The 16,100-nt window shown below is 40.4% G+C and overlaps 1 protein-coding gene across 1 annotated transcript in view; it reads left to right on the forward strand.

Annotated features, from left to right (window-relative positions):
* Nucleotides 1-9,226, forward strand: part of LOC145277710 (electron transfer flavoprotein subunit beta-like) — a 39,818-nt gene extending 30,592 nt beyond the window's left edge. Inside the window, exon 7 of the mRNA XM_080129408.1 lies at nt 8,958-9,226. The gene's annotated coding sequence lies outside the window, so the exon portion shown is untranslated. The remainder of the gene's footprint in view (nt 1-8,957) is intronic.
* Nucleotides 9,227-16,100: the final 6,874 nt, after the last annotated feature.

The raw sequence follows: 16,100 nt of genomic DNA on the forward strand, positions 1-16,100 counted from the left end.
CACTGATGCACCGTATTTCACAGCTCAACAATGAATTGACAATCATCTGTAACTCGTATGACTACATCATCGAAGCCTGTGTGACGCCAGTTCTCCTTTCTCACGATTTCATTGGCCCTGACAGCGCGCGTAGAATTAATTTTTCTTCTCCACTTTGCTCTTGGCTATAGAATTGGATTTTGTTTAAGTTATTCTCATAATAGGCAATCGAATTATATATTCTCGACTATATTGGAGCTTGGAAGCTGGGGGCTCCGCGTTCCATTGAAAATTGCTTGGCGTGCCACAGGTTGCCGACCCCTGCCATACACAGACATGATAGAAGTAAATAGACACTCTTGTTGTAATTAATAATGAACACTGCTGTCAGAGGGTCAGGGGCTGTCGATGAAGGCAGCAGAAATAAGACTTGGAAGTCATGGAAGCAAAGATATTGTGTTGGATTTCCAGTCCAAACTTACAACAATATTATGCAAAAGTAGAATATTGTTTACACTGGTACAGGCATGTAATACATACAAATGACAATCATTGTGAAAATAAAATTTAGGATAGAATGCCCCTTGTCAAAGGCGGAGAGGATGGCCAAAACAAAGATGATTAGATATCATTCAATAAGAACTTCTCTGCACTGATAAAAGGATTAATTTGTGATATCTCTTGTCACCCCCATGTCTTTGAAATACCTATTGATGATCTTAAGTTTGCGAGAACAAGGCTGATAGCCATTAGTCGCATGCTCTCATGTAATGAATGAATAATGACATGAAATTCTTAAAGATAAACTAAAATGACCGAAAAATGGGCTGAAATGATTTAAATAAATAAAAAGTAAATGACTTAGAATGACTTTAATGAACTTAAGGATGAATTGAATGATCTTAAGAATGACTTAAATGCTTAAAAAATAACTGGAGTCCTTCAAAAACAACTTGAATGATCTGGAGAATGACTTGAATGGTTTTGAGACTGACTGGTTGTAAAGTGGGTGATCATTTTACATTAAATTAATACAGAAAAGTGATCCCCCCACTTTATATCACAAAGTTACAAACATAAGTACAGCATGTAGTAAGAACAGATACTACACTTTGAGATATTAAATCTTTTATTCAGGAAAAAATGAACATGAACAAAAAACTTAGGCACAAGGCCAACTCAAAAGGGGGGGGGGAATGGGGGTCGTTGGTCATCCTTGTCACTCTAGAACTAAACAAAAGTTTCTCTTAGCTAGAATCTTCTTTCACCATAATACCGCATTCACCCTTTCGTACTTGAGGACGTCCTACTTAGCACCCAATTTTTAAAACATTTTTTATTAACGTGTAAAAACAAAAAAGATAACAAAGGTAATACAATAATTCATTTGTGTCGAGGGCGAAAAAAAAAAAATTCCAGTAGTGATTAGTAGGACCCTCCCAACCCCGTCTAGTTGATAGACTGCTCGTTCCACTTTGGTTTGTAAAGGAACCTGAGTTCCTGCGGGCCGGTCTCTAAGTGGGGATGCTCTCTAGATGGGATGAAATGGAGAAAAGAAAATTATTATTATACAATGTTTAGGGTACCACTGTAAAATAATGGAACCAGCCATATACTGAAATAAACAAGAATGAGAATTGAAGTAACACTCCCGGGCGATGTCGGATACCCTAAAAAGAGCAAGTGGGAAAAAGTAGCCCAGAATCTTACCTGTGATGCAAGTTGGAAACATCAATACTGCATAAAGGAACAATAAATGCAGAGTTATGCAATCATAATAGAAGCAAATAGTTTTTGGAAAACAAGGAAATGGCGGTCAGAGACACAAGGAGAGACGCACGCTACGAATCAGTTTGTCGCTGTCACTCCTCCACTTCTCTCTCCGTCACATGCCACACATTGGTTGTTGAATAAAGTATATTGTTTTAAAAAGAATTTGTCACTTTATTGAAAACACAGCTATGCACTCGCAAAAACACACAGAACTGGCTTTTATAGATACATTGTAACAGATGTGCTTGTTATGCAAAACTACGTGTTCTGAACTCCTTGGTGATCAGCACCAAGTAACATACGATTTATACTCACCTGAAGTGTTGAGATCAATTAGGTTGTATATAATTGTGTGACTTACATGCTCAAACCAGGTCTCTCTCTCTCTCTACCACACTCTCTAATGCTTAGAATATCTAGGAGTGATTTGACATTAAATAACCGGAAATGATAAAAACAATTTTTTAAAATTCACCAAAATTTGAAACTTACAACAAAAAAAAAAAAAAAAAAAAAAAAAAAACTGGTAAATAAATCTTGTAAGCAATTTTTCAAGTAATTTTTGATATGTCACCAGCAATTTATGTTGTATTAAGTTTTGAGACATTGTATTGAACAAACATGGCGGCGTAGTTCAGATCAGTAACCAAGATGGCGGCCAAGAATCAAATGCGGTCCGTGGTATAGTTAACCTGTTAAGTTCTGAGATATTGTGTTGAACAAAGATGGCGGCGTAGTTCAGATCAGTAACCAAGATGGTGGCCAAGAATTAAATGCCGTCCGTGACGTAGTAAACGGCGAACTGATTGAATCCAAAATTCGACAATTTTTATAATAATTTTGAAACGTTTTCATTGGTTGTTTAGCACAGCCGTTGGTTATAAAAATGATTGGCGAATCCATTTGTCTCATACCCCCATTACTCGTCTTTTGGTTGTATACGATATTCATTGCGCTGATACTGTTATTATTATTGTTATTATTATTGTTATATATTGTTAAATTTGTTATTCCTCTTTCTTCTCTTCCCCCGTTGTTACCTTTTTAAGTCCCGGATCTTCGCGTTTTTTTTTTCTCTCATTTCCCGTCGGCCATGGCATCTACCAGCTGTGAGCCGTCGGAACCTGTCAAGGAAAGGCAAGAAGAGGAGAATGCAGTCTGGAAGAAGCCGCCAGCAGTAAAAATAGACGTAGAATCGTTTCTTGAAGAAGCCAAGAAATGCATAGAGCATGTCACCACGAATGGCATCAAGGTGGAACAACTACGGATGGATGAATTTGCCAAAAAGACAATTTCACTTTTTGTCATCGACAGAAAAACCAAGAAGCTGATTAGATCAACCAAAGACACCGTGACAAAGTTAATTGCGACTGTGGGAATGAGAGCGGAAAGGATAACCAAGACAAAGGGCTACAACACCTGGGCAGCCCTATTTAAATCTCCAGAAGATTGCATTAAGCTCTCGAAAAACGAAATCATCACTCCAGAATACATTCTGAGGATGGAATACCTGGGACGGAGACGGACAACCATTTCCATATTCGAAGTCCCAGGTGTAATACCAGGGGAATATTTGGCGGCGTATTTACTGCAATACGGAGACATCTCTGGAGTAAACGTCGACCAGTACAATGGTGTCTGGTCGTTTGATATTTTGCTGAATAAGGAGGCATACTATAAGATACCATACTACATCGAGGCACAGGAGGAGAAACTACCTATAGTAGTGGCAGGAAGGCGTCCGGCTTGCTGGATATGCGGAGAAGTGGGGCACTTAACGTATACGTGCCCCAAGAAGCAAACAACGTCGAGAAACCCAAAAAATCGGGTATTACCACATTTAGAGCCGGGCGCACAACCTGGATTTAAAATACCAGAACCGACAGATAAAACTAATCCTCCCAGTCTATCAACTGACGAGATCGAAGCAGTTTATAACACCGAAGCTGCATCACCAGAGAAAGGTGAATGGAAAACCGTACCAATCAGAAAAGCAGCATCACCAACCTATGCAAAATCCTTAACAAAGGAACAAAAAGTTGAAATACGTTCGAGCAAAGACCCCGGAGGGAATAAATATAAAGAACTGCTAAAATTAAAAGAATCTCTCGATGAAAAACGAAAAGAAAAAATACACGTTCCCTTCCCAGAGTCCCTGTTCCCGGAAAAACCTAACCCAAAAGAAAAACGTTTCCCCCAAAAAATTCCAGCCCCAATAGTTTCTACACCCCCGACTAGAGGGAAAAATATGACCTCTCTAGGCGTTCCTCCCAAAAAGAGAAGCCCGAGACCTTCCCCCTTCTGCACTCCTGCTAACACGCCTCAAAGCACTCCTCCCCCTTCTCCCATGAAAACAGATATGCCCCCTCCCACTCCGACAGATAAAAAAAGGCAAAGGAGCCCCTCTTCCGAGAGAGAATCCCGAAAAAAAAAATCTCCCCTTTTTTTTACAGGCAAAGCAGTTTGTCAAATCTCAACCGAAAGAGAAACTGTGATGAAAGCACACAAGAATAAGGATTATAAAAATTTGCTAGCCTTAAAAAATATAAAGAAAAAGGATACCACTAACCCCGAAAACTTCCCCAAAGCCCCAAGATTATTGACTGTAGTAAGGCCCAGAGCAGAGGCCAGAGGAGTGTGGACAATGATGGAGGAAGCAAATAGCGCTTTTAATTTGTTTCCTCCAGCCGTTTTTTTCAATGATAACGACATACAAAAAATGAAAGAATCATGTATTGGACGGGTCCCTATCAAAATGCATCCATCATTGTATAGGGCCATTAAACTAACCTTTCCTCTTGACATCGGCGGTTTGTCCCCTGACGGGTCAATCACCACTGAGATGACCACTGGATCCATGGGGACAGCTGTCGGTGTCTTGACACCGTCTATGTTTGATCAGGATTCCCAACCCTAAGTAGCTCGGGATGGCTTCTTTAAGATTAGCTACTTTAAATGTCCGAGGGTTGAGGGACGCCTCTCGTAAACTTCGAGTTGCACGCGACCTTCAACGCCTTGGTGTGGATGTATGTTGTCTACAGGAGACTCACTTTATTCCAAGTGACTATCAGGATGTGCTCCTTAGGGACTTTCAGCTCTACTCAGCACATTATGATACCCACGCAAGGGGGGTTACCTGGCTAGTTAAGCGCACTCTTGATGCATCGTGTGACCCTATTTATGCAGATCCAGAGGGGAGATTGCTCGTTCTGGATGTTACCGTAAAGGATGTGGCATTTCGTTTTATTGGGGTTTATGCGCCCAATAACCGTACTGAGCTAGTTTCCTTTTTTCGGCGAATCGAGCCTTTCATGAATTCGTCTCGACGGTTAGTTTTAGCGGGAGACTGGAACGCGGTCCTGGATCCCGAGTTAGATCATGGGGTTAATACCACAAGGGATACTAACCAGAACCGGGATGCTAAAGCGTTTCGAGACTTTGTCGACAAGTTTGATCTTGTCGATAAATTTCGGAACGAAAAACCCGGGGATTTAGCATGGACTTGGACAGGTAGACGCGGCTCCGATCCGGTGCAGCTTTCGAGTTACATCGATCGGTTCTTAGTTAGGAGAGTCGACCTAGGGCTTTTAGACTGTCCAAGTTTTCATAGTATAGTTTATTCGGACCATAGGCTTGTCCGGGTTCGAGTAAACTTAGATAGTGTTAAACCTAGGATGGCTAGTTACTGGAAGTTCAACACGTCGTTGTTCGATGTGAAGGACTTCCGGGAACAGCTTCTACTAACAATACAGAGGGAATTGACGGGGGCTATCATCGGAAATAAGTGGTGGGGCAACCTTAAAAAAGTCATTAGGTCCTTCGCTGCTGATTTTAGTCGCCGGCTCAACCGTAGTTCTAGAGCAGCGAAAGCGGCGCTAGAAGATAGATTAGAAAGGGCGGTGGAGGAGGGGGATAGTGCTAGCTATACTATAGTTAAGGCTGAACTGGACTCCTTGGATAACAGGGAGGACCAGGGATTATTAGTTAGGGCTAGATTAAAAAGAGCGCCAAACGAGGCAACAAACATGGCCGCGTCACTGCGTGCAGAGGAGTTTCGACGTTCTGCAGATCGACACATCGCCAGTGTCACATTGCCGGACGGACGAACCGTAGCTTCAAACGACGGAATCTTGGAGGGTTTTCGGACTCATTTTCAGGAGCTTTTTACCAAGGAGCCCGGTCTGACTATTGAACAGTTTGACACCTATTTAGCCGACTTTTCTCGCCTGGAGGCGACCGAAGCAGCTAGGTGTGAAGGTAGCATAAAAGAGGAAGAAGTCATTGAGGCCTTGAAACAGGTCGGGCTAGACAGGACCCCTGGGATAGATGGTCTGCCCTACGAGGTGTATTTGAGGCTGTCGCCCATTTTTATTCCTTTGCTGACCGTACTTTTTAACTCCTGGTATAGGAACGGGTGCATACCTCAGTACTTTACCAGGGGGATCATTAAATTGTTACGCAAAGATAAAAATGGAGGGGATGGGATAGGTAATTTCCGGCCCTTAACGATGTTAAACACAGAGTTAAAGATTTTGGCCAAGATCTTAGCAAATCGTCTGCAGATTGTCTTACACCGTCTAATAAGTCCCGAACAGACTTGTTCTGTTAAGGGCCGGACGATTCAAGATAATTTGCACACGATACGCTTGATCGTAGAAAAAGTCGACACAGAAGCCGCGCTGATTAATTTAGATCAGTCCAAAGCATTCGACAGAGTAGACCATCATTACCTAGAGGCTGTTCTTCGCTCGGCTGGGTTTGGTCCCCAGTTTCGCTCTTGGATTTGCCTCTTGTATGCCAACCCCGGTGCTATGGTTGAAGTGAATGGGGTGAGGTCGAAACCCTTCATGTTAACAAGATCGATCCGTCAAGGTTGTCCGTTATCCCCAATGTTATATGTGCTGGCGCTTGAGCCATATTTGCGCCAGCTTCGGGTGAATCCGGTCCTTCGCGGGATTACTTTGCCAGGTGGCTCTACCCCGGTAAAGTATACCGCCTATGCTGACGACGTGACTGTGCTTGTAACGAGCAGTGCCGAGATTAGAGTCGTTGACATAGAAACAAGTCGGTATGCCAAGGTCACAGGGGCCATAATTAACTACGTTAAGTCTATTGGCTTACGTATCGGTGCCTGGAGGGGTATGCCCCTTCAGGGACCCTTTGGTTGGGCTGATGGGCCATGCAAGCTACTCGGCGTCTGGTTTGGTCCCGGTCTCCAGCTGGAGAAAAATTGGTCGGAGGTATTGGAAGCGGTCAAGGTCGCATCTCATTTGTGGGCCTTGAGAAATCTGTCTTTGAAGGGTCGGGCGGAGGTATGCAATTCTCATATCTACCCCCTGATCCTTTACCGTCTATCAGTACTTCCACTCCCGGAGACCACACTAGTTGATCTGGTGCGTGCTCTTTTCGCGTTCTTATGGCGCGGAAAGCAAGCCATGGTTACCCGGGAGGTCTGTTACCTGCATCCGTCTGAAGGCGGTCTGGGTATGCCTAGTGTAGAAATACGTAGACACACTCTTAGGCTGATATACCTGGATCGAATGTGTACACCAAGAGAGGGAAACGGTGTCTTCTGGATAGAAGACACTAAGAAAGCCTTTCAGGCTTTGGAGAGTGTGCATTCGGCTGAGGGGGAGGCACACAGGTTGCCCCGAAACGAGTGCCCTTTCTATCGCGAGTGTCGGCAGGCCTTGAGATTTCTTCTACGGGTTAAAGAAAGCCTCTCTGACACCCAGCTGTTGTCTCGCAAAGCGCTATATCGGGCGTTAGTGAGGGGATCCGTTCGAGACGAAAAGATTGAGGAGTTCGGTTTTACGAAGGAGGAGCGCCGCTTAATATGGCCTTGGGCGCCTGGGTCGAGCTGCTTCGATAATTACGAGGCATCACTCACCTGGCTGGTAATACGAAATGCTCTCTGGGTCGGCAAAAGACTTTACGCAGCGGGTTTTACGGAGACACCCAATTGTGTCCGATGCGGAGAATGGGAGGAAGACCTTGATCATGCTTTCTTCCACTGCGCCATCGTTCGACCGTTGTGTGAGTTAGTTGAAGGCTTCACGGTTCGCATGCTGAGCGGGCGGTTTTTTGTGCTGGAGTCGGTTTCCCCGTGCTGCAACTGGGCACCGACCATGGAGAAAGAAGAACGCTATGTTTTTCTGTGTTTACTAGCAGTTTTGAGAGGCGTGATTTGGACGACGCGACAGAAGGAGGTTTACGGAGATGAGACCTTCACTGCTCCCCAGCTTGTCCTCATTTTCAAATATCGATTGAAAATGCGAATTAAGCTGGAGAAGGTGAAACTCGCTCCTGTGAATTTCAACGACAGGTGGGTGAAAGTTTCGCGACTGTGTAAAGTGAATGGAGCTAGTCTTGAATTTCTTTTTTGAGTGGCTTAGGTTTTTTAAGGATTTTGGGTAACCTGATAAAACATAGACATGCATCGGACCTCCTAGAGTAGGCTAGTTAGGCATTTTTGTTCGATTTTTAACTAAGCTAGAGTATGCATGCTGTCATCGCCCCAATCTCCTTTTTTGGTTTTCCCTGTCCCAGCGTCCCTCGTTTTTTTTTTTTTTTTTTTTTTTTTTTTTTTTTCTCCCACTTTTGGTTCAATAACCCCCAATCCCGGCCCCTTAGGTGACGGATAAACTGTTTTGCCAGAGATGTAGGCCATTTTTGTGGTGTTTGAATAAAGTTAGCTTTCGTGGGACCTACATCTTTTCGACTGACAAAGCTTTTTATCCGCCACAATTAGTAGTGAGGGGGTTCTTTTTACTAACCACTTTTTATCATTGTATATTTTTCATACGATTTTGTAAATAAGATTTTTATCCCCAACCCCCCACATCATGTATATATATATTTGTAACTTTCGGGTTTAAAGTAGGATGTCCACAGAGTGATTTTGGTATTTTGGTGAAAGAGTCTAGTTAAGTTAACGTTATGTTAGTTAGGTCAACATTAACCCCCACCCCCCCTTTTTCGGCCTTGTGCCACATTTTTATTTGTATTTTTGTCAAATAAAATAAATATTTACCCCCATTAGGAGTCAAAAACATTTTAGTCTGCAATATTCTGAGAACAAAAAGACAATATGCTTTCAAGGTATTCATTTAACATCTTAATATAAACATATAAACATCAATATGAAGCGTTAAAACAAGAAATATTTAAAATTAAATTTTCTTATTTTTCATTTCTATTTTCAGGTTAGAATTTATATGAATCGACTACTGCTGCAAAGGGACTAATATTTCTTCTAGATTCAATTGAACCAAAACAAAATGATCTTCCTCACGTCTGCAACAGAATTAGATGTTGATTTAGGATTGAGCACACTCTAATCAGAAACAATGAAACCATGCGATTAAAAGATTTGTTACTGTACTTGTATATTTTTTTTTTTTAAGATTATTTTTTTCCTAATGAATTTTATCAATTGTTATGAAACAAAAAAATGAATAAATGATTTTTTCAATATCAGTCTCGCTTTCTTTATATCTGAATTTCCTGTAACAGCAATTGTCACTCCAACATCAATGTTCTCACTTTAGGACACTATCCAACCTTATAAAGTTTTCTTGCTCATTGGAGCTATTGTAACCGGAATATCAAGATTAACAGAAAATAATAAGGCAAAAAAAAAAAAACAACCATTAACTAGTATTAAGAATAAAAAAAATTTACTCGGCAAAAGATACAAAGTGAATAGAGTAATTTAGCAATCGTTAGGTTGAGCTAACAAATCCTGTGAGACCTTAATTCTTTTAATTTTTTTTTTTTTTTTTTTTACAAGGTGGTCACCACGTATCAAGGCCAGGAAGCCACTCAGGGATAAGGGTTATTGCGTGTACAGAACGTTAGTGTTGAGATTTGATAAAGTGACTACTTAAGGGGGTGGTTCATCAGGAATTTGTTTATGTTGGACTTGAAGACATCCAGGTTGTAGTCAGGTGGGAAACATGCAGACAAAACAGAGTTCCACAGGTGTGCAGTTCTAAGAAAGAAGCTTTGTTCATGGAATCTACGTTTTGATTTAGGCACAGATAAAGAGTGGGGGAAATTTTTCACAGTGGATTCAGCTGGACGGGTGTTTTTCGTGAAAGATTGGCGAGGGGGGACCAGAGATTGGAGCTCAGACGAGCACTTACCATGGAAGTAATGATAAAACAAAAACAGGCTCGCAACGACTCTCCTATGGAAGAGAGGTTGCAGGGAAGAGAAAAGGACATCCTCCACTAAGCCACAAAGCCTATTTTGTACTCTGTCAAGGCAGGATAGTGTTTTTTAGCAGCTCCTGCCCAGATTTGGCAACAGTACTCCATACTTGGACGTACTTGGCTTTTATATAAGTAGAGAATTGCGTCAGCAGTGAGATATCTTCTGGAGTGGTAGAAGGATCCCACCATTTTTCTAGTGACCTTGGCAATAGACTTGATGTACGTGTTCCATTTCAGGTCAGGAGTAAAGGTCAAGCCTAGAAACTTATCAAAGCATGGAGCTTCCCCTAGTCGAGAGCCATCCATTTCAATTGATGCCAGATGGGGATCAAAGCGTTGATGATGTAAAGATAGGAGCTTGGTTTTAGATGCATTAAAAGTAACCAGCCACCTCTTCCCCCTCTGTACTACGCGCTCAAGATCAGAGGAGAGAGAATTAGAGAGAACCTTAGATGTGTTGCCATAGATGGTCAGTGTCCACGAATGATTTAAGTATGTGTTTTGAGAGATCATTGATGTAGATCAGGAAGAGAGTTGGGCCCAGGATGGACCCCAGCATTAATATTGAGGGCCTCTGATTTCTGCCCATCAACCACTACTCTTATGAGCCTATCAGAGAGAAATGATTTAATGATCGAGAAAACATTTCCAGTTATACCGTAGCTGGAAATCTTGTGAAGTAGGCCTTTATGCCATACTTTAATGAAGGCTTTTGTTATGCCTTAGAGAGGAAGCCTTTGTCAAAAGATTCACTAATCCTATGAGATATAACCGTTAGCACATCTGCCGTAGATCTAGCAGAACGGAAACCATATTGTATGTCACTAAGAAAGTTATTTCTGCTAAGGTGGTTGACTACTTTTCTATTTAATATGGATTCCAGCAACTTACTCATCACAACCAGGAGACTTATTGGTCTGTACAGAGAGGGGGACAACTTATCACCTGAATTCTTAAATACAGGGCATACTGATGAGGTTTTCCAGGGTGTTGGGAAGCACTTCTCTTTAAGGCAATGCTTAAACAGTTTTGTAAGTATGGGGGCAAGTTATGATTGAAGCTTTTTCAACACTATAATTGGAATGCCGTCAGGGCCAGTTACTTTACTGGAATCAACACATGCGACCAACACTGACAAAATTGGTATCATTTGCAAGCTCAGTCTCTTGGCCGACAAATATCCAAAAATTGGCCCAAAACATACACTATTTCATCGTCAACTGGGCTGTTTTTTTACAAGGAGGGATCACTTTTTTCATCAACATTTTTGCAAAGTCATCATACGCCTTGCGATAAATAGTCTTATTTTGAAACCCACCGACGTCGTTTGTCGCATGGGTGCTGTGGCTAAACAGTTCGCTTTTTTTTACCTTATTTTCCTCTTTCATATTACAGGTTCGAGCCTGGCTACTGAAGCTAATTTTTTTTTGCGCTTACACAAGTACTCACTGCTATTTTCATATTTTTTTAGGGAGTTGATTAATTTTTAAACTTTTTTAGGACTCTGCTGCTCAATACTCTTACCATAAAACTTCTCCACATGCAGGCAACGCCAGGTACCCCCGCAAGTATATAATATAAAAGAATAATTGTTACTAGTGGGGAGAGGCTGGCATAAATATGATATTTTAATTTGTCCACATTTCGTATATATTATTATAGTTGTGATTTCAAAAGTAAAAAAAAAAAAAAAAAAGTATATAGGTGCTATCAGCTAGAATCGAAACTGAAACTGTAGCATTCAAAGCTGGTAACATTACCACTGTACTAACATGATACGCATACAAACCACTTAAAAATATGTATAAAATGTTTAACGATTTTTTCAATTTTGACCCCTTAAAAACAATTTTAATCAGCTAAAGACCCATAAAAGAACGGCCCATAAAATTCAATCATTAGAGGCCCCTAGCGCCATTCTGTGACTTTTAGTTTCGGAGGAGATAGTTTGAAAATATGGAAACAGACAGAAATATAGTTTTTTTATATATTAGATTTAATCATAATTATCAAGCCCCTTTAAGAATACTTAAGGATGGACACTGTCTGAGAAGTATAAACTAATAGGCAGTAAACTAGCGTTTATGCAATGTTCACGACTTCCTGTTGTTCGAACACAGGATTATCTAATGTCTGCGCTCAAATTGAACATTTATTTGTTCTAAATTCTTTTCATTCTCATTGTAATAGTTTGGTAGCCCGGAGGTAGAGGCTTAGCAAATGGAGTTAAAGGTAGCTTTGTGGCTAGGTTTGAATCTCCCAACTCGCAGGAATTTTTATCCTACACTAATGATTAGGTAAACATGAAGCACTGTGTATAAAAGAACAATTATTATTTAATTATAATCATATATTTATTTTAAAAGAACTCAAGGGAAATAACTCTGTATAACTGCATATAAGTCCCTTTTAATCTGTTTTGCTGAGTAAGGGAAAATGTTTCCGCTCTAAAACTTTTCTTAGCCAGAATAATTATTTTTATAAAAAAAAACTGGAGCAAATAATATAGAGAGTGGTCGCTAGAAAAGCAAGAAATTTGTCTAACAACGAATTATTTTTACAAAGAATAATTTTTACAAAGTTTTTCAAAGACAAATGTTATATTATACTCATAGATATTCAAAATGTCATTTGTGCACTTCACTGCAGCGTCTTAACCTAGAAATCCAAGCTCATGTGGCGGTTTGAAGGGCAACTTGTGGGATATCATTCCAAACTCTTACCAAGCACGTTTTCAAGTCATCAATAGAGTGTATGTCACGTGGACAGTTCTGCGTCTCTGTTAATAACAAGCTCCCAGCACAGTAATCCATGACATTTAAGTCTGAACTTTTTAAGGGCCAATCTTCTGGTGCAATAAAAAAAATAGCAATCGCATATTTTATTCATGATCTAAGCTGACCTTCAAATTTCCCGCTTTTCTAGCGACCACCCTGTATATTTGTGACAAAAAGCAGTTTAGCCTTTTTTAGATTATTTTAAAAAGGTTAAACTACTTTTAAAAAAAAAAAAAAAAAAAAAGGCTAAATTCATGAAATTTAGCCTTTAATCGATTGGTTCTAAAATGGGTGATCAACTGACGAGTGTTGCATTAGAACCTGAGCACCCCTACAAATATTTGAATATTGACCTTTTTTTTCTTTTTTTTTTTTTTTTTTTTTGGATAATCTGGTAGACTAGTGTCCATTCAATAATAATCCACTGAATGGAAAAAAGATGAAAAAAAACAAAATTAGAGACGGGGAGGGGCAAGCTTCTTTAGGTCCATCAAATTAACTTGATAGCATTGGTTTTAATGAAATTCAATTTTGTGGCTTTCAATTTTCGTTCTTATTCCGTTTTTATTTCTCAGTGTGAAATATTTTCATTGTTAACTATAATACATTTTTGCCTAGTTTAGAATTTAGAGTGGAGGGTCAGCTTCATATATAAATTTAATGTAAAATGATCTAAATGCTTTTCTTGTTTGAGAGAGATCAACACATGCAAAAAACAAAAAAAAACTCAACTCAACATTGAGCAACACCTTGCCTTAATGAAGCTTGCTTTCCGGGCTGTTGGAAAACTGCTTCTGTTGTACCAGTATTCAAGAATTCTGGCGAAAAGACTGACCCATCAAATTATCGCCCCATTAGCCTCCTCCCACTTTTCGCCAAAATATTTGAGACCTTAATTAACCATGCTCTAGTCCATCACCTTACAGATGCTAAACTTCTGACTGACAAACAATATGGATTTAGACAAGCCCGTTCCACAGCAGACATCCTAACTGTAATCTCTGAACGTATATACCATTCACTGGACAAAGTGGGGGAGGGCAGAGCAGCAGCTCTAGATATATCTAAGGCTTTTGACAAGGTATGGTATGAGGGTCTCCTCAGGAAAATTAGATCATACGGTATCACTGGTAGAATACTTAACATAATTAAATCCTTCTTAGATAAGAGAAAAATCCAGGTTGTCCTCGACGGTCGTACATCTAAACAATATGATATAAATGCGGGGGTGCCCCAGGGTTCTATCCTTGGACCTCTATTGTTCCTGATATTCATAAATGACCTCCCCGACAAAATTGCCTCTGAGATGGGTATATATGCTGATGACACTACACTCTATGGCAGGCACGACAGGAAGATGAATGAACACATTTCTAAAGAAATGGTAGAAACACTAGAGGACGACCTCCAATCTGTGGTGGAATGCGGACAAAAGTGGTTGGTCGCATTCAATGCTGCCAAGACTAAACTAGTTTCATTCAATAATTACAAGAAACCCTCTCTACCACCTATAGCAATGGCCAACGACTCTTTATCTGAGAGTACATCTTTCAAACTCCTTGGCCTAACGTTCACAGGAAACATGAGTTGGAACAATTACATTGAAGGCATTGCCAAGGCCGCTGCAAGAAAGGTGGGCTCTCTCTACCGTGCTAGACAACTACTAACACCCGAAAGTATCCTCTATAAGGCCACCATTCGCCCATGTATGGAGTATTGTTGTCACATCTGGGCTGGTGCATCTGCTACTAGTCTCTTGCTCCTTGACAAGGTTCAAAAGAGAGTCGCAAACCTGATAGGCCCTGAACTGGCATCTAAGCTTCAGCCTCTGTCCCATCGACGAAATGTTGCATCCCTCTGCCTTTTCTACAAGTATTTTAGTGGTGAATGCTCTGACGAACTGCAATCACTTGTGCCCCCACGACGTGAGCACCCTCGACAAACCCGACAGGCTGCTAAATCCCACCCCCACACTGTAGAGATCCCTAGATGTAAAAGATCTTTTTACTCCAATAGTTTCTTCCCCAGAACCGCTAGACTCTGGAATTCCATTCCAGGTCCCTGCTTCTCCAACAGTACTGACGTGCAGAAATTCAAGTGTAACGTGAACCGACATCTTGCTGCCCAAATCCCTACATAGTACCCCAGTAGTTGTTGCCCCTGATAGTAGCCCCCTACACCAAAGTGGCGATTTGCCTTGTTTGGAGTGAAAATGTAATTTAAAAAAAAAAAACAAAAACAAAAAAAACACCTGCTGCTTGATCATTGCTTGAAGCCTATCAACCTGAACAATCTACATCTCCTTACTGGCATTGCCCCTTCAGATGTAAGATGGGAAGTGCCAGCAGAGTAAAGAACACAAAAACTATCTGTGATGAACGTTCTCTCCTTCATGGATGCGAATCAACACGCCAACAACTGCTGATATCAAGGGGAAGCTTTCTCAGCTATACCAAATCCCTTACAATATCTCTGGAAGAGACCAGACTATGGCTGTTGAACAGACGTCTAAAGAATGGCTCTCCTTCCTACGGATATAGAAATCTCCCCTATTGAGATTTGTAGCGAATCGTTATTTCGCAGATTCTCTATATACGTTCAAAAGTTTTAAAATAGATGCTAGCTTTAAAGGAACCCCGTTTGGCTTATGCAAACAGATAGCAGAATGTTCACTGCGTGCTTCGTCCGAAAGTCACGTGAATTCTATGGGGGACTAATTTTTTTCTTCTCATGTATAGGTATAGTAAACAGGCCAGGAGCGTTGCAATTTCGATTATAAATACAGTACGTGGGGGAAAATCAAATCAGTTTAATAGGAAACATCTGTCCTTTACTTCATCATGAGATGTAAAATTTATTTATCAGGAAATATGCACGCTGAGGTGGAGCACACAAATGGATAAATACCTTACCAAGGGATTTCTATTTACACAAGTAGCAATGGCTTTCTCTAAATCTTTCTCTTTTTTATCCAGACATACGGATTTATGCGTAGCTATGTACATCAAAAAAATTTCTAAGCCTGCTCTAATAAAAAAACTGTAATGAATTTAATTCCATATTGATGAATATCAACCTTTCTAGTTTTGTAATGGATTACCAGGAAAAAGAGACTTAATACTTCACACCATTAATAAAAAAAGTACTGTGTTAAATAAAACTATTTTTTAATATATATAAATGCTGTGTTTGAGTTGATTGCTATTTGTTGGTGTTGTTCTTGAGTGTTGCATTTTGTTCATTTTTTATTTATTATAAAGGAGTGTATGATATTGAAATGTCATCGATAATATCCTTTATAAGTCCTTCTTATCAGTTCAGAAGCACCCTGGCTCCAGTGGGAAACACTCAATTG

Source organism: Euprymna scolopes, chromosome 6 (assembly GCF_053919585.1).
Source record: "Euprymna scolopes isolate OS-2025 chromosome 6, ASM5391958v1, whole genome shotgun sequence".
Classification (NCBI taxonomy): Eukaryota; Metazoa; Mollusca; class Cephalopoda; order Sepiida; family Sepiolidae; genus Euprymna; species Euprymna scolopes.